Genomic DNA, 26,825 nt, shown 5'->3' with positions numbered 1-26,825 from the left:
GCCTGAATTTGTAAATTGTATGTCAAGGGTTTTTATAACAAAAACTGTGAGAAATGGAAAATTTTCTGGTTCTGAGTTGATTTTCCCAGTGAATATCGGCCACTCCAAAAAAAGCACGAATGGAGCAAAGGTGGTGTTATAATATCGCCTTTGAATTGTGATTCGGTTTCTACGCCAGTACTTTTTACTATATTTAGATGCTTTAAATTTTGGAGCTTATTGTCACTCCCTTTATCTATGAAATTAGATACTGGAAAAAATTGCAATGTTTATTCGACTAAGTATAACAAACTTTTATAATTTGCCCTTGTAATATCTCCATTTTCCTCATTTTTTGCCTAAATTGTAGCTTTTGCGTGAATATTTACTAAACGAAGTATTTGTTACCGGTTAGAAGCACAAAAAAAAACAATTTCAATTAATTGCAATCTACCATCGAGTTATCTTTTATTTGAAAAATGTTTTATTATCAATTATTTTAGCACAGAAGTGATTTTGAGACTTAATTGTACGCTAAAAATTAGCATGGGCAATTTCGAAGTTTCTTACACACGATAATCTGCTCTACAACGCATTTGAAAATCACCGCTCAATGCTTTGCTTATAATCACCATATATGAGAATGATTGTGTGACTGACAACTTTAGCAGAAAAAGGTTTGAAACGGAATGGGTAGCATTTATTTTGTATAGAGGGTAAAAATAACTATAGTGTGGTACCTTTTTAACTACAAATCTATTTTCAGTTTGTGTAAGCCCAAAATCTAATTTTTAAATGTCGCATTTTTGTCTGCTGAAATAATCAATATATGCAATTGCAGTAATTATATTAAGTTGAACTTCCTGGGATTGGATCACGGGAAATTCATTTCTCCGCTAATTCAAATTTTGCTTGGCGGAGCATTAATGAAATGACGAAAAATAGGCAATTTCATTGATTTATTTAGTTAAAAAATTTAAATTGTCAATTTTCAGCCGATCACAAACAAAAAACACTTAAATTGGTTGCAAATTAATTGAAAGAAGAAATGCTTTTTCACTTCCGTTTTTCACTGATTGTCGACAGGATAGAGTCTGAATTAAACGGTAAATTAGGGTAAAATTTCCATTCACTAAGCTACAAATCGCCATGCTTTAGATAAAAATTACAACCAACACTTTTACACTTATAACTGATTCTGCTATCTTTTGTGTTCCGTTTTGTTGATGAGCAAAAAGTTGTAGAAATTTCTTAAGTTTCCTCTTTTAATTCTCAGACAATTTTTGCTTGAAATTTTTTTAAATTACAATTGTTTATTACGGCATACTTTCTTTGAAAAAAAGTTTTATCAAAAAATCATTAAAGAAAGCCCTTTTTTCTCTAAAAAAAATGTTTTTGTTCCGATTGTCGCTTAAGCGACGGGAAGCATCAATAAATTCAAGGAAGAAACAATGTGTTTTTCTTTTCAAACAAGTTTGAGTTTCCCAAATGAAAGCATGGCATCATTAAAAAAATCTTTCTCAGGAATATTTTCTTGGGAAATGTTTAGGACTATTTTTCCTGTTTCTCGTGAAAATTGGTCTGAAATGTTATAAGGGAACAAATGAAGAAACAGAATTAGAAACTGTTTTTCATATTTTTATGTGTTTTTGGAAAAGTTATTCAGTTCATTCATGGTAGTCGGAACATTCTGTGCCATTTGCGCAGTGCTCTTCTATCCTTGTTCACTAAAAAAAATGTTAATTTTTTTAAAAAAATCATTTTCCGACAAGTTTGATCTGAAATTGATTTAATAGGGAGTTGTTTTGCTGCCGCTGATTCAAACCAGGCTGTTGTGATTAATTATCCCTCTATAAGTTGCAAGCCAGCAAATCCCTTCGAGGCTGATGATAAAAAATGACCCTCATATGCAATAAATTGAAGATGACTGCACACAGGAAACTTTCATTCGTTCTCGTTTTTCGCTTATTTGTTTTTCTTGCTAATTTTCCCTCATTAGCGACGTAAAAAATTGGACTATAAATACCTTTACTGAATGTTTTCTTCTAGTTTTTTCTCTCTGTATTTCGCCAAATTTTGTCAATAATTTGTTTTTATTATTATCTGCTTGGTATAAATAAAAACAGAGCGTCTTTTGCATGAAAAGCTAGGTAAACGTCAATTCCAATGTTTGTGTACCATTTAGCACTGCCGTTCACATACCGTAACTTTCTGAACCTTCATCAATTCTTTTTTACAATACATTTACCGTTTCTTAATGAAATAACGCGAAAACAGTCGCATTTATGGTATCAGCGCATTACAACGTTTTCTCCGCTAGCAAAATAATTGCACAACAAAATAATGTTTGCTTAGTTTTTCAACCGCGCAATGGCATCTATTGCTCTCGTAAAAGTTGCCATTTTATACCAGTTTACTACCTAGAAAACATCCAAGTTTCAGCAATTTAATTAAATTTTTTTGATCCATACATTTTTCGTCTTTAATATTTTTTTTTCAAAGTGCTTGTGGTTAAAACATTTTTTTTCGCTAATTGCAGTAAAATTGTTGATTTTTCGGAACCTTACAGAAATGATTAAAAATGTAAATTTGTAGACCATTACATTCGTCTCTGGAGCCTTTAATATCGCAAATTACGCCACAATAAACAAGTTCAAGTTCTACGGGTCGTTCTGCATTTGAAAACGGTAAAAAGGTAATTTTTAAAAGAAACCAGCTTTAGAGGGTATACTTTGTCGGACGGGTTTTAAACGTATGCCCAATTCAAACTCATTTTCTACTATTGGCTAATTTCGGCTTTACGTCGTTCTGAGTTACTGTTTAATTCATATTTAACTTCTGGTACAAAAACTCTATCTTACAGCTTCAACTTTCTCTCGAGTTTTTGGAATTCATTTTTGATTATTATGTTTATTTTATAATTATTTCACTTACGGCAATTAACTAATTAAATTTCGCAAACCTGGAAAAATTCCGTTTGTCCCGAGCCCGCTCCCCCAACTCCCCCATGCGGCGCCAGATATCCCTGGGCAGTTTCAGTGGGGCAAATCCCTTTCTAGTAACCCCAAACAACATCCCAGAATTCGTCATCCCCCCCAAACCGAAGACACTAGTCCAACAGCCGAACGCCACTCGCCAAGGGGGGTCGGTTGGGAGTAACAGAGAGGGGGACAAGTCTGCAAGTAGGTGTGAAACCCAGTCTTTGGGGGGACCTGCCTCAAGCAGTCCTCACGTCTCCCCCTTCAAGACGAAAAGAGTAAATTTTCAGGTAATTTTTGTTTAAACATTTTGTAATCAAAATAAAAATACAGCTCAACTCACAGAAAATTTTGAATTTTTGAACAGCCTTAAACTGGTTTCTTTTTTTTTTCAAGTTGAATTTTCAAACTTTACAGAATGCATTTGTAGCTTACAGTTTTTTACTCAGTTTTGAATCAGTTTTGAAAACCGTCATTTGTTTTGCCAATAACAAAAAAAAATTTGTTACAAAAAACTTATTTCTTCTCACTCAAGCTTCAAGTTCTTATGAAGCTTGAGTGAGAAGAACTGAGTGAGAAGAACCTTTACTAACTAATAGAAAATCAGAAAATCTTGAAACTCCTATTACTGGCAAATGCTGTGTGGTGGTAACGGAAAATACAGTCTCAAATCTGAAAACGCTCAATCAAAATTTAATGGTTTCAATATGCGAGTTTTATTCTTGGAAAATTATTACGCACTCAAATTGTTCCGAATTAAATTTAGGCAAACTAATTGGTCATTTTATTTAGAATCAATTTGTACACTTTTATAATGACAGTCCAATCTTTGTAGCTAAATAAAACTCTAACTAACAAGGCTGCTCGTATAACAAGGCAAAGCCTTGAATTTTCCGACTGCTCCTAATCCATATTGATTTTTTTGGGTAAATAAATATATTTAAAAAAATCACCATCCCACACGCCGTATTATGTACAAAATCATAAATTTCGCTCCTGGTAACGTAACAATTATGACAACTAGCCTAATTCAATCGATTTGGAACGATTTCTCAGACAGATTAAATCTCGGTTTACGCATTAATAGCGCAAAATATATCGAGCATTAATTGTCCCAAATTGGCCTTATTCAAACACCCATAGTTTTACAAAAAATGATCACAGGTGAAATACCTTGAGCTCTAGGCAACAATACTTTTCGAATAATATAAAAACAAATTCGTCAAGACAAATTGCTAGTTAAAAAAGTCGAAATTTGTCTTGAGAATGAAACCACCCGTGCATAAATATTCAGTCATTTTCTTCAAAAACAGTCGGAACGAAAGTTGATTTGTACGAATATAATACGACCGATTTTTAAAATTCAATTCAATTTGAAACGACTTTGTGGTGCGGAAAATTTGCCATGCAAAAATATTTCGCGTCACGCTTTCACCATTAAGAATTAAATCTTAATTTAAGTTTTGTCATAAATTAGTCCAGAGCATGGCCAAATTGGCAATTTTCAAACTCCCAGAATCTTGCATAAAAAATTTGAGGGAAAATATGTTTTTACTTTTTACTTTAGGGAGTCAATACCATCACTGGGTAGGGATATTTTTAAGTTAAAAACTGTTTTTTCAATCGCCAAGAATTGACTGAAAAAAACAAACAACAAAAAAAAAGACGGAAAAATCGGGGCTTTGCCCTGATATACGAGCAACATTGATCCCCTTTTTTGTGCTTTTTAGCCATGATAAGAAATACCTCATTAGGAATGTAATGCGTGTTAATAGTGGAAGTTGCTCTTTCAGAGGAATCAAATTTTGTCAAAAAAACCAAATTTGTTGCTGAAGTTGTTATGAGAATAGAGCACCAGCATAACTTACTCTATACGCAAAAAGTTTAGTAATTACACTGATTTGTGCTTCTTGTTTAGTCCATTACCCCATCCCCTTGCGCAGGAAAGAATACCCAGGGTGTGTTTAATTTTCCTTAAGTTTTCAAAGACTTCAAAGAACGCTCGTGGAAGGTAAAAGCTCTGTAGTCTCGATTTGAATTTCAAAAAAAAGAACTTCCAAAAAAGTTGTTAGCTTTCCAAAATTTGATAAGCACTATGCTTCCACCTGATATACTGCTTTTAAAGACTTATTGACGAAAATAATATAAGTTGCCTTTCTTTATACTGAATTAGGGGCACAAAAACTGCCATTAACAACAACAATTTGGGGAAACTGATTTATAGAGTACCAAACAGAATTATAAAATGTCAGTCGAGACAGTCGAGACAGGCAAACCATATCGAATTTTGGTTAAGAAACTTGATCATACCTGAGCTGGGTTGAACAATTTTGTTCACTTTTTTATCGAGAAAGTCAAAACATATCAAATTTTGGCCGAGAAAGTCAAAACGTACAAAAAAATAGCGGCTATCGAAACATAACGAAACTTGGTCGCGAAAGTCGAAATATACCAACACTCGACAGCTAACGTCAAATACTTGACAGCTAACGTCTCGACATACTTAAAGTTAGTCAAGGCGGTCGGAACACGCGGATTTTTTGCCAAAAAAATTAAAAGATAAATCGAGCACTTCGACACTGGTTTCTTAACCCATATTTTAGTCATGATTAAATATTTGATTTTTAGGAAAGTCATGCGCGTTGAAGTTCGAAGTTGCTCTCTCTGATAGATCATTTTTGGTCAAAAACATTTTTTTTGCTCAAGCTGTTATTAGGATAGAGCTCCAGCTTAACTTAGTTGCTTATGCAAAAAGCTTTGTATTTATGCTGATTGGTGCTTTTTGCTTTGTACTTACCATCTCCTTGTGCAGAACTGATCTATGGCCCAGGGTGTGTTTTAATTCCCAGAAAACTCATGGAAGATAAAAACTCTGTTGTCTTGATTTGAACTTCAAAACTAAAAAATTTTCTCAACAAATGTCATGGTCGAGAAAAGCTAACTTAAAGGTTTTGCTTTCCCAAGATTTTTAAGGACTATGCTCGTAATCTGATATACTGCTTTTTAGAATATAAGTGGCAGTTTTTCTATACTGAATTAGAGACCCAAATTTCATCATTAAAACAACAATTTGAAGAAACTGATAAAAATTACCATACAGATTCAAAAAAGGTCGTTCGGCACTGTCGAGAAAGACGAAACATATCGAATTTTGGCTGCGAAAACCTATATCTATCTGAACTGGTTTGAACAAGGTCGTACACTTTTTTGTCAAGAAAGTCAAATTAAATCGAAAATTTGTCGAGAAAGTCGAAACATACCAAATTTTTGTCGAGAAAGTCGATACATACCAAAAATTGGTTGAGAAATTGAAATTTAACAAAGTTTGGTCGAGAAAATTAGAACAACGAAGTTTGGCCGTGAAAGTCAAAACATCCCAAAACTTAATCCAGTCGGTCGGAACATGTGAAATTTTGGTCGAAAACATTCAAAAGATAAAACGAGCACCTCGACCCGTTTTTTTAAGTTTATTTTAGTCATGATTAAAAACTACATCTTTAAAAATTTCATGTGTGTTGATGTTTGAAATTGCCGTGTCTGATAATCAAAATTTGCCAAAAAACAATTTTTTTTCGCTGTAGCTGTTATGAGGATAGAGCTCCATGCTCTCATTATACTCTCAACCTGATATACTGCTTGCTTAGACTTTTTTTCAACTTTTTTAGACGCTCAACTTAAAAGTTTGAAAAACAAAATTTGAAAAGGCAACTTTTTTTCGAGAAATTTAGTCAAGTTTACCTAAAAAAACTTTCGATTTCAGAACAGTTGAGATCTTTTTCATCTATGGTTCAAAGAAACGAAATCGAGAGGAAAGTAGCTCTGGCCCAATAACCTCTGGCGCAGTTGGAGTGACTTCCATCAAAAACTATTTGTATGCTAATTTTTGGACCGCTGAGATTGGAATTTTATCACTAGGTGTTTTGTCATAATTAGCCACCACAAAAACAAGATGTAAAAAGTTACAGGAATTTTAAAATGACCTTTAAGTTTCGGAACTGTTTGGGGGAAACAACAGTTTTTATCTAAAAGCTTTTCAAGCTGATCTAATCAACTTGAAAAGATAGAAAATAAAAATCATGTAAAATTTTGAAACCATTAAAAACAACAATTGGGGAAGCTGATAAATAGAGAATTAAATAGATTTTCAAACTTTTGTGAGCTTATTGCTCTTCTCAAACTCAATTAAATTGTACGAATTAGAAAAATTTGGAGGAACGAAAACGCTTCCCTTACAGGATGAATAGCAACTGGAACGCATTAGTACTAATCTGTCATTGTATAAATACAACTTCAAAAAAGTGCAAAAGGTAATTTCAGAAAAAAATTGCCAATTCATTTGTATAAATCAAAATGAAACACTCAAAAAACAGTTTCAGTGTTCTGAAACCCAGAATTATTGTCAAAACCTTCATTAAAAGCCGAAAAAAAAAGTTTTGAATTTTCTACAAAAAATTGACTGCGGCGTTGAAAATGTGGTCACAATAAAATATTTATAGTGCTCTGGGAGTGCTCTGAAATTTTTTTCAGCCGATGCCGATCTAAAATTAGGCCGAAAAAATTTCCACATTTTTTGAAAATCTGCCTCCAAACCCCAAATAACTACTAGGTTCGCCCCTGCTAAGACTGAATGTCTGTTTTGTGCTTGATAGTGCTAGTAGAGACATCTAAAAATTAAAATATTCGTTAATGAAAACATCCGAATTTACACAATAGCTACATAATAAAATGACAAGTTTATTCCAGATTTAAATTGCCCAGCCGATTTTTTAAGAAAACAGTTGTAGTCTGGTATAAACCGCCTTTTAAAATTTTTTCAAGAAAATAATTTTAAAAATTTTTCAAGCCAGCTCATCAGGAGCTTTTGTTCAGATAAATTGGCTCAGTTTTGGTCAAGTTCAAAATCTTTCTTAATGCAAACCGTAAAGTTTGATTTTTTATTTTAATTATGAAGCTTTATCTGATCTTGCACCAATAAGCTCCCGGATTGAGAAAAATTGCTTATCAAACAGCTCCATACTATGGAAATAATGTTTTCATAGAATTCCTTACATTTCCATAGACTTAAAAAAATTGTATGAAAGTTGCATCATAAGCACTTTTTCAACACTATGGAATTGTATGGTGGACATTTTTCCATGCCAGGGAATTGTATTACTAAAAAGTTTCCATATAAGTTTTTGTGTTTTTCTCGGTGCTCATGTATTTTGACCAGACCAATGTGTTTAAGCACAACAACGAAAAGTCTTCTTTTTGGACGGATTTAGGGAACAGGTTAATATCTAAAAAAAACAGCAGAAAACCCAGAGAACCTTGATTGTAATTCTTGATTGTTCTGTGTTGAAAGACTGTATGTAGATTACATTACATAAGGAAAAACTTGAAGTTTTTGCAAGCAAAAAAATAGCTTTGGAAAATGACTTTTTCTTCAAAAATCTAGTTAAGCGACTAATATGAGAACTGAAACATTTTTTCCTCAGTTTTCGGACTCTTTTATGGAAAAATTGTTTCATGCTTTTTTCCTAAATGAAAACTGTAATGATAAGCATTTATTCATAAAAACCATTTATGGAATTGTATGATGAGCTTTTTTTATGTATGATGAACATTGTATGATGAGCATTCTGGAGGTCAACCAGGGCTGTTAATCGTTTTTTTTTTTGGTTGTTTGACCTATCGGACGTTTCCACAGTACTCGTGGTTGACAGAACTGGTCTGATTGATAGAGCAAAACTATACATATGGCACAAAAACTTAGTAAAGTTTCTTAAATTTGAAACTTTTAATAGAAAAGTTGTTGAAAAGAAGTAAGAGAACTACAAAAATCTTCTGTAGCTTTCAGAAAAAGATGTTTCATGTTTTGTTTAGCTATGTTTCCTGGTTCAAAGTTCGGCCATGATTAAATAATAGAAATTGTATCTATTTCAAAATAAAAATTCTTGTTCAAATGGTTAAGAAACATATGCACTATTGGGAACAAGTAAACATCGCCCTAAAGCGTTATACTGAGAGGATGCTTGGTTCTTATTGTTCCGACTTTCGATACGAAAGTAACGGAATGTCTGTGCTCGGGTGGGTTATTTATATTTTTAAGCCAACCAGAATCGAGCATTTCACACGCACGCTAATTAATTCTGATCCAAAAAAAATAGGGAATCTTATTTTGGTTCGACTATTTGTTTTAACAATGCAGAAAGTCACTGTAAAATTACCCAAATAAATTCTTGCTTTTGACCTAACAATTTGTCTTTTCCAGTTTTTGTCACGAATTTAGGCTGAGAAAGTGAGAGTTGCCAAACATGTTGGCCTTGTTTGGAGTTTTAAGTTTGAATTACGATGTTCGCTCAAAAGCTTCTGATAGTTCATGATTTTTTTTTAAAAATTGGCCTCAAATTAAGTTACACCGCGCCAATATTTCAAGTTATCTAATTTGATTTACAAGATAGAATGGAAAACTAAGATATTTCGTCATGACCTGAATATCTTATAGAAAAAAAAACTAATTTTAGAGAATTAAATAACAAGTGTACTTGTTAAAATTTGCACGCTTAATTTGTTTCCATCGCATACTAAAATCATCACTGTCAAAGCAGGATAAATAGTGACTGACAGTTTGAACCCTATTGAGCCAATTCGGGCGCAATTTGTTTAATTGAACCAGACAGCATCCCTGATAATGCCTTACGCTTCACACTTTTCGCCTCATAATCTTAGATAATAAAATCACCTGAAGTTATGTTTAACGTTTTTTCATTATTTAACGTTTTTCTACAAACTAAGTACAATGAAAAAAAAAAGATAACGTTAAAAAAATGTCGAATCTACTTAACAGTTACCCTCCCCCTTTCGAGAGAAAGGGGCAATTGTAAAGTAGGTTAAGTTAGTCCAAATACCAATTAGAGTGCAGCAAAATTCGACCCCTTCCAAAGCAAATTGCTTGCCAAAAAAATTAGCACTTTTTGATTGTTGGATATTATCATAAAACATCTTTTTTTTTGGCGCGTGCTCCTCAAAGTGAATTAGTATCATTAGCGCCAACGCGCTTTAAGAAAATTTTTTTAGGGCTTTTAAGGTAGACATTTTTCAGTAAAGCTTCCGATTGTCGGATGTTTTCGCCATCGGTTGTTAGCACGATTATCACCAGAAGTTGCATTATTAGGTAAGCAGTTAGAATGAAGGTATTTTGAAGGTTGTCCTTATTTCGAGGAAAAAGAACAGGAAATAGAATCCCCGGTTTAATTTAACAAAGAGGAAAGTGTCTCCTTTTCTAGAGGAAAAAACTACGTCAGACAGTAATTCAAGCGCAGATATTCTAAAATCGAAATAGCCGAAAAATATAACCGAAAAAAAGTTGAAAAAAATTTGGTCCGCTTTTTCATTTTGCCGGTTTTTCTTCTTATTTAGCTATTGCCTTAATAAAATAGCTCGACTTTTATTTACATTCAGTTTATATTTTTGATTTCTAATTGCTTTTTTGAATTAGCAAAAAAGGGATAAAGTTAACGTCCTCACCCCAAATAGACCACCAGCATTTAGTTCAGAGTAAATTTGCTAAGCTCTGCATGTAAAATGCTCCAATATTAATGACTGAAAAATCGAACTCAGAACTAAGTTAACACCCCCTCCCCTAAATGGCTTGGGGGAGGTTCCAAAAAAATTATTTTAGCTGCTGTTTCGTGAGTCTTCGGCTAGCTCTTCTTTCGAAAATTTGCTTAAGCTCAAACTTATTTTCTCTGACAAATTCAGACAGAAGAGTTAGCTGCAAAATGAAAATCTACCCAAATCTGCTGTAACCCAAGTAAGAATCCGCTGGTAATTATAATTCTAATCTCGGCCCAAATTGACAATGCGACTGAAACAACTTTTTGTGCTGCTTTTCCATTCATTCTCCTTAATAGCAGCAAAAAAGGACAGCACTACGCGAACACGGAAGAGGGCATTTATAGCCTGAATAAGCATTGTTAATAGTATCTATAAAAATACTATTTATAAAGGTGAGTTTTTGTTTCCTTTTTCTGTCGTTATCAGTCCAAAAATCATTTTAAATAACAAAAAAATTCAACTTTTTTCTTGATATTCTGAACAATTTGAACCATTTGACTCTATTTTTCATGCGCTATTTTTTCCAAAAAGGCTTATACTGTTTTCAGTTTATGGAAAAATAATTCAACATAATTTTCACGAACAGACAAAACAAAACAATTTGTTTGGTACTCCTAGACCGTAAAATAGCGTCAAAATGTGTCAGATGAACATTTGAAACAAACAATCCACTTTTTGTCTTTCATTAATTTGAGTGCAATTCTGAATTATAAATTCACAGCTTGAGTTTGGCCCGAAATTCAACTGAAGACGAAAATTATAACACAACTTAAGACATGAGTATCTTTTTGCCGTAATGGATCTGGTACACCTCTTTTTTATCAACTAAATCCATAGTCTGGACAGAGCTTCATGGCCATGGACGAATTATAAAAATTAGGCATCTTGGTCGCAATGGTCGAAAAACTAGTTGCAATATGCTCAAAAAATTAATTGCAAAATGGTCGAAAAATTAATTGCAAAATGCTCAAAAAATTAATTGGAAAATGGTCTAAAAATTAATTGCAAAATGCTCAAAAAATTAATTGCAAAATGGTCGAAAAATTAGTTGCAAAATGGTCAAAAAATTAATTGCGATATGTTAGAAAAATTAGCCGCTACATAGTGAAAAAAACATTTGTCACGAAATGATCGTAAAATAAGTCAAGACAAATTCTAAAAAAAGACAACACAGTTTGGTCAAAAAACTAAATGACAAACAACTGAAACTCACTTCGAAACATTTTTGATTTATTTTAAAATTTTGTCATGTGTTTTCGGAAACACATTTGCTAAGCGCTGCATGTAAAATGCTCGCTTCTGATTGGCTGAAAATTTCTAACTTACAACCAAATTAACATCCACCCCCCCCCCCCCCCCCCCCCCCCTAAACCCCCTCCCCCCCAACGCCTTATTGTGGGGGGAGGATGTTAACTTGGTCCATTTTTTCTCCATCAAACTTGATTTCAACGTTTTTTAAATTGAAAACACTTTTCTCGGTCCAACATAGCCGAAAATTAAATAGTGTGGGTCGAGACCGTCAAAACATATCGAGCCTTTGTTCGAGCCGGTCGAAATATACCAAATTTTGGTCGAATCGGTTAAAACACAATTAAAAATCTTGGTCGCGGTTTACTTTCTTTTGGACGCGCCGGTCCCGGTTATTTTTTCTCTGTTCACGCCAGCAGCAGACACATTGCTAACTTTTGGTCACGCCGGTCGCAGTTATTTTCCTTTTATCACGCCGGTAGCGGACACATTGCCTCGAACTGCGAAGTCGGGAAATAACAAATTTTCTCCGTGCCCAAAAATAACAGATGCCCAACTTTGGTTGCGACACTCTGGAAAGGCTAAAACTCGATCGTAATTGTAATCACAAATCCACAATCTTAATGTGAGTGGTGAAATGGAACGTGTCAAAATCTCAGGTTGGCAATTTATTACTTCTGGCATGTTAAAGCACATTACTTAAAGCACTGTTGTACTTGATAAGCTGCAACTTCAAGGTACTGGCAACTGCCAGGTGCTGAGACACTAATGCCGCCAGTGAAAAATTTGCCACACCGAGATTTCATAGACAAATATCGATTATATTGGGTTTTCGTTGTTGTCTAAACTGTTGTCTAGATAACCGATTATGGTAAGCTATCCACAACATGTTTTGATTACATGGGCGAATTTAGGGGGTTCGGACGCTCCCTCATCCTTCAGGGATTCGACCCGCTGCCGACCCAAAGGATCCCCCCTTTGGTACTATTTTAGGACACTAAAAATGGGTCACAAAAAACCGGGTAGTTAGAACCATACAATCAATTATAACTGTTTACTTTTCCGTCAATTTTTTGATACAATTACAATCAATTATAATTTATTATTTTTATTCCATTTTCTAATTCATGAGTTTTGCACAAAAATCCATTATAATCGATTATAGTCGATTATTATCCCTTTTGTTTGCCCATTGTGTCTTCGAAGTGAATTTTAAATCTAAGTTGCTTATATTTTATGCTTTTCGTAGACGTTTGCTCCTGTGAAAAATGAGAGAACTGTTATTAAAGTTTTCAAATCATTTCAAATTATTAACGTTTTGTTTCTTTTTTTTGTCATTAAAGTTTTTTCATGATGCACAATTTAAGCTTTTTTAACCAGCATAACATCAGCAAATTGATTTAGTGAGCATGATTGATTCAGTCAGAAAATTTATTTTTGACCCACCGTGGTAACCTTTCCACTAATATAAAAGGATCTCGTGGTGAAACTTTGTGTTCAGATGAACTAAAGTGTGACAATAGATCTCTCTTTTAGAGGTTTTGCTATAGACAAAAAATTAATAACCCATTTATATAAATCAAATGTTTTTTTTTGTTGTGACACAGTTTTGATAAAATAAGAGAACATAATCGATTACAATCATTTTTAATTGATTTTAAGGGGTTTTTGTATGAACTATAATCAATTATAATTGATTATAAGATATTATAATCGCTTGGAAATTATCTCGATTATATTCAAATATAAATTTTCTAAACACCTAAGTTTTGGTAATTATAATCAATTATAATTGTCAGAAAATCATCATAATAATCCGTTATAAGCGAACATTAAGCCTTAACTTGGATGCGGGTGAGCTCTCAGAAATCGACAATTAGCTCCAAAAGAGCTTACTTAGCTATTTGAATTATGTACAAAAGCTGAAAATTTAAAAACTTAGCTTCCGTATAAGTGAACTCATGATACAGCACCTATCATCTCTTCTCAACGTTTACACGCTTTGATTGTATAGATGGGGGGACGAACAATCATGGATTACATATCAAGATATCTAATCTACCAAGAGATAAAAAGGGATTGATATCAACCAAATTTTTGAGGCTGGTCAGCCAAAAATGGATGTCGTAAAGTTATACCTTTGGAAAAGTTTAGCAAAACGAAATGGGGGGAAAGTCGCCCATACTGCCCCCTCTCCCTCGGTACGCTACTGCGTCCAATGTACGAAATTATGAAGTTTCCCCTAGATTGAGAGCATAATTAACTAATATACATAATACATACAGAAGAGTTAGCTGCAAAATGAAAATCTACCCAAATCTGCTGTAACCCAAGTAAGAATCCGCTGGTAATTATAATTCTAATCTCGGCCCAAATTGACAATGCGACTGAAACAATTTTTTGTGCTGTTTTTTTTATTCATTCTCCTTAATAGCAGCAAAAAAGGACAGCACAACGCGAACACGGAAGAGGTCATTTATAGCCTGAATAAGCATTGTTAATAGTATCTATAAAAATACTATTTATAGAGGTAAGTTTTTGTTTCCTTTTTCTGTCGTTGTCAGTCCAAAAATCGTTTTACAGAAAAAAAATTCAATTTTGTTCTTGATGTTTTGAATAATTTGAACCATTTAACTCTATTTTTTATGCGCTATTTTTTCCAATAAGGCTTATACTGTTTTCAGTTTATGGAAAAAGAATTCAATATAATTTTCTCGAACAGAAAAAAACAAAACAATTTATTTGGTACTCCTAGACCGTAAAATAGCGTCAAAATGTGTGCGATGAACATTTGAAATAAACAATCCACTTTTTGTCTTGCATTAATTTGAGTGCAATTCTGAATTATAAATTCACAGATTGAGTTTGGCCCGAAAATCAACTGAAGACGAAAATTATAACACAACTTAAGACATGAGTATCTTTTTGCCGTAATGGATCTGGTCTACCTCTTTTTTTATCGACTAAATCCATAGTCTGGACAGAGTTTCATGGCCGTGGACGAATTATAGAAATTAGGCATCTTGGTCGCAATGGTCGAAAAATTAGTTGCAATATGCTCAAAAAAATAATTGCAAAATGGTCGAAAAATTAATTGCAAAATGGTCGAAAAATTAAGAGGAAAATGGTCAACAAATTAATTGCAAAATGCTCAAAAATTTTATTGCAAAATGGTCGAAAAATTACTTGCAAAATGGTCAAAAAATTAATTTCGATATGATAGAATAATTAGCCGCTATATAGGGAAAACATTTGTCACGAAATGCTCGTAAAATAAGTCAAGACAATTTCTATACAAAAGACAACACAGTTTGGTCAAAAAACTAAATGACAAACAACTGAAACTCACTTCGAAACATTTTTGATTTTTTTATTAAATTTTGTCTTGTGTTTTTGGAAACACATTTGCTAAGCGCTGCATGTAAAATGCTCAATTCTGATTGGCTGAAAATTTCGATCTTACAACCAAATTAACATCCACCCCCACAGAAAAAGCCTTTTTGTGGGGGAAAGATGTTAACTTGGTCCATTTTTTCTCAATCAAACTCGATTTCAACGTTTTTTTTTAAATTGAAAACATTTTTCTCGGTCCAACATAACCGAAAATTAAATAGTGTGGGTCGAGACCGTCAAAACATATCGAGCCTTTGTTCGAGCCGGTCGAAATATACCAAATTTTGGTCGAATTGGTCGAAACACAAATTAAAACTTTTGGTCGCCGTTTACTTTCTTTTGGTCGCGCCGGTCACAGTTATTTTTTCTCTGTTCACGCCAGCAGCAGACACATTGCTAACTTTTGGTCACAGCAGTTATTTTCGTTTTATTGCGCCAATAGCGGACACATTGCCTCGAACTGCGAAGTCGGGAAATTACAAATTTTCTTCGTGCCCAAAAATAACAGATGCACAACTTTGGTTGCGACACTCTGGAAATGCTAAAACTCGATCGTAATTGTGATCACAAATCCACAATCTTAACGTGAGTGGTGAAATGGAACAAGTCAAAATCTCAGGTTGACAATTTATTACTTTTAGCATGTTAAAGCACATTACTTAAAGCACTGTTTACTTTTCCGTCAATTTTTTGATACAATTACAATCAATTATAATTCATTATTTTTATTCCAATTTCTAATTCATGAGTTTTGCACAAAAATCCGTTATAATCGATTATAGTGAATTATTATCCCTTTTGTTTGCCCATTGTGTCTTCGAAGTGAACGTTGAATCTAAGTTGCTTATATTTTATGCTTTTTGTAGACGTTGGTTCCTGTGAAAATGTGAGAACTGTTATTAAAGTTTTCAAATCATTTCAAACTTTTAACGTTTTGTTTCTTTTTTTTGTCATTAAAGTTGTTTCATGATGCACAATTTAAGCTTATTTAACCAGCATAACATCAGCAAATTGATTTAGTTTCATTATTGATTCAGTCAAAAAATTTATTTTTGACCCACCGTGGTAACCTTTCCACTAATATAAAAGGATCTCTATGAAAGTTTTGTTTCGTGGTAAAACTTTGTATTCAGATGAACTAAAGTGTGACAATAGATCTCTCTTTTAGAGGTTTTGCTATAGACAAAAAATTAGTAACCCATATTATACAAATCAAATGTTTTTTTTGTTGTGACACAGTTTTGATAAAATAAGAGAATATAATCGATTTCAATAATTTTTAATTGATTTTAAGGGTTTTTTGTATGAACTATAATCAATTATAAATGATTATAAGATATTATAATCGCTTGCAAATTATCTCGATTATAATCAAAATAAATTTTCTAAACACATTAGTTTGGTAATTATAATCAATTATAATTCTCAGAAAATTATCATAATAATCCGTTATAAGCGAATACTTAAGCCTTAACTTGGATGCGGGTCAGCTCTCAGAAATCGACAATTCAAGATATCAAGATATCTAATCTACCAAGAGATAAAAAGGGATTGATATCAACCAAATTTTTGAGGCTGGTCAGCCAAAAATGGATGTCGTAAAGTTATACCTTTGGAAAAGTTTAGCAAAACGAAATGGGGGGAGGTCGCCCATACTGCCCCCTCTCCCTCGGCACGCTACTGCGTCCAATGTACGAAATTATGAAGTTTCCCCTAGATTGAGACCATAATTAACTAATTATACATAATACATACAGAAAAGTTAGCTGCAAAATGAAAATCTACCCAAATCTCCTGTAACCCAAGTAAAAATCCGCTGGTAATTATAATTCTAATCTCCGCCCAAATTGACAATGCGACTGAAACAATTTTTTGTGCTGCTTTTTCATTCATTCTCCTTAATAGCATTAAAAAAAGACAGCACAACGCGAACACGGAAGAGGTCATTTATAGCCTGAATAAGCATTGTTAATAGTATCTATAAAAATACTATTTATAGAGGTAAGTTTTTGTTTCCTTTTTCTGTCGTTGTCAGTCCAAAAATCATTTTACACAAAAAAAATTCAATTTTTTGCTTGATGTTTTGAATAATTGGAAAAGTTTAGCAAAACGAAATGGGGGGAGGTCGCCCATACTGCCCCCTCTCCCTCGGCACGCTACTGCGTCCAATGTACGAAATTATGAAGTTTCCCCTAGATTGAGACCATAATTAACTAATTATACATAATACATACAGAAAAGTTAGCTGCAAAATGAAAATCTACCCAAATCTGCTGTAACCCAAGTAAAAATCCGCTGGTAATTATAATTCTAATCTCAGCCCAAATTGACAATGCGACTGAAACAATTTTTTGTGCTGCTTTTTCATTCATTCTCCTTAATAGCATTAAAAAAAGACAGCACAACGCGAACACGGAAGAGGTCATTTATAGCCTGAATAAGCATTGTTAATAGTATCTATAAAAATACTATTTATAGAGGTAAGTTTTTGTTTCCTTTTTCTGTCGTTGTCAGTCCAAAAATCATTTTACACAAAAAAAATTCAATTTTTTGCTTGATGTTTTGAATAATTTGAACCATTTGACTCTATTTTTCATGCGCTATTTTTTCCAACAAGTCTTATACTGTTTTCAGTTTATGGAAAAAGAATTCAATATAATTTTCACGAACAGACAAAAACAAAACAATTTATTTGGTACTCCTAGACCGTAAAATAGCGTCAAAATGTGTCCGATGAACATTTGAAATAAACAATCCACTTTTTGTCTTGCATTAATTTGAGTGCAATTCTGAATTATAATTCACAGATTGAGTTTGGCCCGAAATTCAACTGAAGACGAAAATTATAACACAACTTGAGACATGAGTATCTTTTTGCCGTAATGGATCTGGTACACCTCTTTTTTTATCGACTAAATCCATAGTCTGGACAGAGCTTCAGGGCCGTGGACGAATTATAGAAATTAGGCATCTTGGTCGCAATGGTCGAAAAACTAATTGCAAAATGCTCAAAAAATTAATTGGAAAATGGTCAAAAAATTAATTGCAAAATGCTCAAAATTTTAATTGCAAAATGGTCAAAAAATTAGTTGCAAAATGGTCAAAAAATTAATTGCGATATGTTAGAAAAATTAGCCGCTACATAGGGAAAACATTTGTCACGAAATGCTCGTAAAATAAGTCAAGACAAAATCCATAAAAAAGACAACACAGTTTGGTCAAAAAACTAAATGACAAACAATTGAAACTCACTTCGAAATATTTTTGATTTTTTTTAAATTTTGTCATGTGTTTTTGGAAACACATTTGCTAAGCGCTGCATGTAAAATTCTCGATTCTGATTGGCTAAAAATTTCGAATTTACAACCAAATTAACATCCACCCCCACAAAAAAAGCCTTTTTGTGGGAAAAAGATGTTAACTTGGTCCATTTTTTCTCAATCAAACTCGATTTCAACGTTTTTTTTTAATGAAAACATTTTTCTCGGTCCAACATAACCGAAAACTAAATAGTGTGGGTCGAGACCGTCAAAACATATCGAGCCTTTGTTCGAGCCGGTCGAAACATACCAAATTTTGGTCGAATTGGTCGAAACACAAATTAAAACTTTTGGTCGCCGTTTACTTTCTTTTGGTCGCGCCGGTCACAGTTATTTTTTCTCTGTTCACGCCAGCAGCAGACACATTGCTAACTTTTGGTCACAGCAGTTATTTTAGTTTTATTGCGCCAATAGCGGACACATTGCCTCGAACTGCGAAGTCGTGAAATTACAAATTCTCTTCGTGCCAAAAAATAACAGATGACCAACTTTGGTTGCGACACTCTGGAAATGCTAAAACTCGATCGTAATTGTGATCACAAATCCACAATCTTAACGTGAGTGGTGAAATGGAACAAATCAAAATCTCAGGTTGACAATTTATTACTTCTAGCATGTTAAAGCACATTACTTAAAGCACTGTTGTACTTGATCAGCTGCAACTTCAAGGTGCTGGCAACTGCCAGGTGCTGAAACACTAATGCTGCTAGTGAAAAATTTGCCACACCAAGATTTCATAGACAAATATAGATTATATTGGTTTTTCGTTGACTAAATTGTTGTCTAGATAACCGATTATGGTAAGCTATCCAGAACATGTTTTGATTACATGGGCGGATTTAGGGGGGTTCGGACGCTCCCTCATCCCTCAGGGATTCGACCCGCTGCCAACCCAAAGGATCCCCTCTTTTGTTACTATTCTAGGACACTAAAAATGGGTCACAAAAAACCGGGTAGTTAGAACCATACAATCAATTTCCTTATATTGTTCTAAATACCCAATTTTTTGTAAAACAAATCCATTGAATACCATTATGATAAATTTTTACCATAATTTTCTTTGTTCTGTATATTCATATAACTATCTACGCTCCCCGCATCCAGTTTCAAGCGTTAAAAATCAATTTTTTTTTTACAATTTTAGTACTAGTCTCGCTAAAACTGAGAAAAAATTGATTTTAGTCAATTAATTATCGATTATAATCTCTCTTTTTGAAATCAAACTATAATCATTTATAATAAACTTTAATCAACTATAACTGTTTACTTTTCCGTCAATTTTTTTGATACAATTACAATCAATTATGATTCATTATTTTCATTCCAATTTCTAATTCATGAGTTTTGCACAAAAATCCGTTATAATCGATTAGTCAATTATTATACCTTTTGTTTGCCCATTGTGTCTTCGAAGTGAACGTTGAATCTAAGTTGCTTATATTTTATGCTTTTCGTAGACGTTTGCTCCTGTGAAAAATGAGAGAACTGTTATTGAAGTTTTCAAATCATTTCAAATTATTAACGTTTTGTTTCTTTTTTTTGTCATTAAAGTTGTTTCATGATGCACAATTCAAGCTTATTTAACCGGCATAACATCAGCAAATTGATTTAATTTCATTATTGATTAAGTCAGAAAACTTATTTTTGACCAACCGTGGTAACCTTTCCACTAATATAAAAGGATCTCTATGAAACTTTTGTTTCCTGGTAAAACTTTGTATTCAGATGAACTAAAGTGTGACAATAGATCTCTCTTTTAGAGGTTTTGCTATAGACAAAAATTTAATCACCCATACTATATATATCAAATGTTTTTTTTTTGTGACACAGTTTTGATAAAATAAGAGAATATCTTCGATTACAATAATTTTTAATTGATTTTAAGGGTTTTTTGTATGAACTACAATCAATTATAAATGATTATAAGATATTATAATCGCTTGCAAATTATCACGATTATAATCAAAATAAATTTTCTAAACACATAAAATTGGTAATTATAATCAATTATAATTCTCAGAAAATCATCATAATAATCCGTTATAAGCGAATACTTAAGCCTTAACTTGGATGCAGGTCAGCTCTCAGAAATCGAAAATTAGCTCCAAAAGAGCTTACTTAGCTATTTGAAATATATTCAATAGCTGAAAATTTTAAAACTTAGCTTCCGGATAGATGAACTCATGATACAGCACCTATCATCTCTTCTCAACGTTTACACGCTTTGATTGTATAGATGGGGGGGCGAACAATCATGGATTACATATCAAGATATCTAATCTACCAAGAGATAAAAAGGGATTGATATCAACCAAATTTTTGAGGCTGGTCAGCCAAAAATGGATGTCGTAAAGTTATACCTTTGGAAAAATTTAGCAAAACGAAATGGGGGGAGGTCGCCCATACTGCCCCCTCTCCCTCGGCACGCTACTGCGTCCAATGAACGAAATTCTGATTATGAAGTTTCCCCTAGATTGAGACCATAATTAACTAATTATACATAATACATACAGAAAAGTTAGCTGCAAAATGAAAATCTACCCAAATCTGCTGTAACCCAAGTAAGAATCAGCTGGTAATTATAATTCTAATCTCGGCCCAAATTGACAATGCGACTGAAACAGTTTTTTGTGCTGCTTTTTCATTCATTCTCCTTAATAGCATTAAAAAAGGACAGCACAACGCGAACACGGAAGAGGTCATTTATAGCCTGAATAAGCATTGTTAATAGTATCTATAAAATTACTATTTATAGAGGTAAGTTTTTCTTTCCTTTTTTCTGTCGTTGTCAGTCCAAAAATCATTTTACATAAAAAAAAAATTCAATTTTTTGCTTGATGTTTTGAATAATTAGAACCATTTGACTCTATTTTTTATGCGCTATTTTTTCCAACAAGTCTTATACTGTTTTCAGTTTATGGAAAAAGAATTCAATATAATTTTCACGAACAGACAAAAACAAAACAATTTATTTGGTACTCCTAGACCGTAAAATAGCGTCAAAATGTGTCCGATGAACATTTTAAATAAACAATCCACTTTTTGTCTTGCATTAATTTGAGTGCAATTCTGAATTATAAATTCACAGATTGAGTTTGGCCCGAAATTCAATTGAAGACGAAAATTATAACACAACTTAAGACATGAGTACCTTTTTGCCGTAATGGATCTGGTACACCTTTTTTTTTATCGACTAAATCCATAGTCTGGACAGAGCTTCATGGCCGTGGACGAATTATAGAAATTAGGCATCTTGGTCGCAATGGTCGAAAAACTAGTTGCAATATGCTCAAAAAATTAATTGCAAAATGGTCGAAAAATTAATTGCAAAATGGTCAAAAAATTAATTGGAAAATGGTCAAAAAATTAATTGCAAAATGCTCAAAATTTTAATTGCAAAATGGTCGAAAAATTAGTTGCAAAATGGTCAAAAAATTAATTGCGATATGTTAAAAAAATTAGCCGCTACATAGGGAAAACATTTGTCACGAAATGCTCGTAAAATAAGTCAAGACAAAATCTATAAAAAAGAAAACACAGTTTGGTCAAAAAACTAAATGACAAACAACTGAAACTCACTTCGAAACATTTTTGATTTTTTTTAAAATTTTTTCATGTGTTTTTGGAAACACATTTGCTAAGCGCAGCATGTAAATTGCTCGATTCTGATTGGCTGAAAATTTCAAACTTACAACCAAATTAACATCCACCCCCACAAAAAAAAGCCTTTTTGTTGGGGAAAGATGTTAACTTGGTCCATTTTTTTTCAATCAAACTCGATTTCAACGTTTTTTTCAATGAAAACATTTTTCTCGGTCCAACATAACCGACAATTAAATAGTGTGGGTCGAGACCGTCAAAACATATCGAGCCTTTGTTCGAGCCGGTCGAAATATACCAAATTTTGGTCGAATTGGTCGAAACACAAATTAAAACTTTTGGTCGCCGTTTACTTTCTTTTGGTCGCGCCGGTCACAGTTATTTTTTCTCTGTTCACTCCAGCAGCAGACACATTGCTAACTTTTGGTCACAGCAGTTATTTTCGTTTTGTTAGGCCAATAGCGGACACATTGCCTCGAAATGCGAAGTCGGGAAATAACAAATTTTCTTCGTGCCCAAAAATAACAGATGCCTAACTTTGGTTGCGACACTCTGGAAATGCTAAAACTCGATCGTAATTGTGATCACAAATCCACAATCTTAACGTGAGTGGTGAAATGGAACAAGTCAAAATCTCAGGTTGACAATTTATTACTTTTTGCATGTTAAAGCACATTACTTAAAGCACTGTTGTACTTGATAAGCTGCAACTTCAAGGTGCTGGCAACTGCCAGGTGCTGAGACGCTAATGCTGCTAGTGAAAAATTTGCCACACCGAGATTTCATAGACAAATATCGATTATATTGGTTTTTCGTTGACTAAATTGTTGTCTAGATAACCGATTATGGTAAGCTATCCAGAACATTTTTTGATTACATGGGCGGATTTAGGGGGTTTGACGCTCCCTCATCCCTCAGGGATTCGACCCAATGCCGACCCAAAGGATCCCCCCTTTTGGTACTATTCTAGGACACTAAAAATGGGTCACGAAAAACCGGGTAGTTAGAACCATACAATCAATTTCGTTATATTGTTCTAAATACTCATTTATTTGTAAAACAAATCCATTGAATACCATTATGATAAATTTTTACCATAAAATCTTTGTTCTGTATATTCATATAACTATCTACGCTCCCCGCATCCAGTTTCAAGCGTTAAAAATCAACTTTTTTTTACGATTTTAGTACTAGTCTCACTAAAACTGAGAAAAAATTGATTTTAGTCAATCAATTATCGATTATAATCTCTCTTTTTGAAATCAAATTATAATCAATTATAATCAACTTTAATCAATTATAACTGTTTACTTTTCCGTCAATTTTTTGATACAATTACAATCAATTATAATTCATTATTTTTATTCCAATTTCTAATTCATGAGTTTTGCACAAAAATCCGTTATAATCGATTATAGTCAATTATTATCCCTTTTGTTTGCCCATTGTGTCTTCGAAGTGAACGTTGAATCTAAGTTGCTTATATTTTATGCTTTTTGTAGACGTTGGTTCCTGTGAAAATGTGAGAACTGTTATTAAAGTTTTCAAATCATTTCAATTTTTTAACGTTTTGTTTCTTTTTTTTTGTCATTAAAGTTGTTTCATGATGCACAATTTTTAGCTTATTTAACCAGCATAACATCAGCAAATTGATTTAGTTTCATTATTGATTCAGTCAAAAAATTTATTTTTGACCCACCGTGGTAACCTTTCCACTAATATAAAAGGATCTCTATGAAACTTTTGTTTCGTGGTAAAACTTTGTATTCAGATGAACTAAAGTGTGACAATAGATCTCTCTTTTAGAGGTTTTGCTATAGACAAAAAATTAGTAACCCATATTATATAAATCAAATGTTTTTTTTTTGTTGTGACACAGTTTTGATAAAATAAGAGAATATAATCGATTTCAATAATTTTTAATTGATTTTAAGGGTTTTTCGTATGAACTATAATCAATTATAAATGATTATAAGATATTATAATCGCTTGCAAATTATCACGATTATAATCAAAATAAATTTTCTAAACACATAAGTTTGGTAATTATAATCAATTATAATTCTCAGAAAATCATCATAATAATCCGTTATAAGCAAATACTTAAGTCTTAACTTGGATGCGGGTCAGCTCTCAGAAATCGACAATTAGCTCCAAAAGAGCTTACTTAGCTATTTGAAATTTATACAAAAGCTGAAAATTTTAAAACTTAGCTTGCGGATAGATGAACTCATGATACAGCCCCTATCATCTCTTCTCAACGTTTACACGCTTTGATTGTATAGATGGGGGTGGGGGGGGGGGGGGAGGCGAACAATCATGGATTACATATCAAGATATCTAATCTACCAAGAGATAAAAAGGATTGATATCAACCAAGTTTTTGAAGATAGTCAGCCAAATATGGATGTCGTAAAGTTATACCAAAGGGGGGAACCTTTGGAAAAATTTAGCAACCAGAAATGGGGGCTCGCCCATACTGCCCCCTCTCCCTCGTCACGCTAATGCGTCCAATGTACGAAATTATGAAGTTCCCCCTAGATTGAGACCATAATTAACTAATTATACATAAAGTCTCTGTTCGATTTAGATATTTTTTAAGATGAAAATCATAATTTTTCATGCATTTCGGCAACCTGATAAATAGGTAGGTTGATCCTCTAATATTAGCTCTAGAAACCTTTGGAACAAGTCAAAAAAAAATTTCAAAAAGAATCAAAAATTTTCATTTTTTGTGTGTAAACGTCACCAGCTTTTTTAAATTGAAAACTGTTTATAGATTTTATAGGGCAGTCGGAACAATCGCCCTGATAAGAACAGTCTTGTTTTTTTTACAATTGAACCGATTTGATGTTGGAGGATAATAAACTTAGAGTCAGATATACGTAATTGTGTACTTGAAATATTATATGCTCTAATTGTTTCTTGGCCAGTTAGGGAAAAAAACATTGAAGTATCCTTGTACCGAATACGAGCGTAAGCCATTTTTGCCTTGACATCTGCTTTGAAAAGCACAGCTATAATAAAAGCCTGCCTAAACGATAAAATATGTACTTAAATGGAGACAACATTCGCGTCGTTCAGTCCAATAAATTAGCTAATCTATACCCAATTTGACAGATTGCTAATGGATAACAGGTTAGGTTTCTCATTTGCACTCAGTGCTGGTCGTTTCTTCTTGAAAAAAAAGCGAAATTGAAAATAGCTGCCATTAATGATTTTTTCCAGATAAGCTTCGACTCTCGAACTGACATATTGGAGGACTTTTCACACCCTACAAGCAAGTGATAAATCGAGCTCAAAATTTTGAAACTGAGAAATAGTTTACAAAGCCATCAATTGTCTTGTTTGGTTATGGGGGATTTAACAAATCCAATTTTACCATAGTGGTTTCCCTTTTATGCGCGATTTTTTTAACTGCTAAATCGTTAGTGTATAAATAATCCGGTTCTACTTCAAACCGAGTTATACTTTATACTTTCAAGTTATATTTTAAACCGAGTTGAAACAAGCTTAACAAAACAAACAATGGTAAGATTTTTCAAAATTCATGATACAAGTTAAAGGGTGGCTAGAATGAGCAGAATGGTCTAAGAGCAGAATGTGTCCAAGAGCAGAAAAACAGAAAAATATCAAATTTTATAAACTAATCGGTAAATTAAGTATAAGAAATGTCAATATTACCAAGGAAGCAATAGTTTATGCATAATTTGAATAATTTAATTGAGATTTTTTAAAATTCAATTTTAAAAAACTTGATTATTTTCTTCAATTCTTCAGATTTTTTTTCTTTTTCTTGGTATTATTGAAGATTATAATAACTGTTTTTATCAATTAGCCCGAATAAATAAAAAAAAAGTTAATATTTTTTTGTTTTTCTGCTCTTGGACCCATTATGCTCATGGATCATTCCGCTTTTTGTTCCGCCTCCAAGTTGTAGGATTTCTGAAGAAAAGTTTCTTTCTTCATTAATTATTTTTGAACTTCCTAGAGAAACTACTTTTAGCGGGTTAATGTCTTCTACGAGGGTTAGTTTTGATGAACAAACATCTAATCATTTATTAAAACTTTACAAACCATAACTTTAATATCAAGTAAGTGATACCTTTCAATGCAAATCTGAACAATTTCAGGCAACAAGCAAAGTAATAAAAACTCGTAAATAACCAAATTTTAGTTTAGCTTGGTTATTACTTCCTTTTTGAACATTTGGGTGTTTCAATTTTTGTGGAATCTCGTCTAATGGCTAAACAGAAAAACTGGAGCGGAAAGCAAGGAAGAATAACAATCACTGCTGTTGATCTGATCCAGGATGCAGAGTTGTGAGATACCTGGCTCCGCAAATTTAGCCAAACAGTTGTTTTCTCACTTCTATTTGGCAGAAAAAAGCATTTCATGGCTATTAAATCACAGATATTTGTCTTTTGTTTGTTTGGATAATCGCTATATTTAAAAAAAACTGGGGCAAACCCAAAATAAAGTTGCTCGTCATCTAGTGGACACAAAAGATTCATTATAACAAATTTGTCGTCAAAGAGCTATTCGGTAATTTTTTTAAGGTTGCTTTATGTTTCATTTGATGGCCTTTGCTGCTCTAACGTATTTTTTTGCTGAAGCTTTTTGACTTTGTTCCCTCTAAAATAAGCTCCTAGTTCTCATATGCCCTGGAGTAGTTCTTTACAAGAATCTTGCCTTTTCATCAAAAGTT

General features: G+C 33.0%; 1 protein-coding gene across 1 annotated transcript in view; it reads left to right on the top strand.

Annotated features, from left to right (window-relative positions):
• Window positions 1-10,869: 10,869 nt before the first annotated feature.
• The window catches only part of LOC134844023 (synaptotagmin-7-like), a 117,294-nt gene continuing 101,338 nt past the window's right edge, over window positions 10,870-26,825 (top strand). Inside the window, exon 1 of the mRNA XM_063860477.1 lies at window positions 10,870-10,948. The gene's annotated coding sequence lies outside the window, so the exon portion shown is untranslated. The remainder of the gene's footprint in view (window positions 10,949-26,825) is intronic.

The sequence above is a fragment of the Symsagittifera roscoffensis genome, chromosome 4 (assembly GCF_963678635.1).
Source record: "Symsagittifera roscoffensis chromosome 4, txSymRosc1.1, whole genome shotgun sequence".
Taxonomy (NCBI): Eukaryota; Metazoa; Xenacoelomorpha; order Acoela; family Convolutidae; genus Symsagittifera; species Symsagittifera roscoffensis.
The sequence above is the reverse complement of the archived record's forward strand: the minus strand, read 5'-3'. Positions and strand labels throughout refer to the sequence as shown.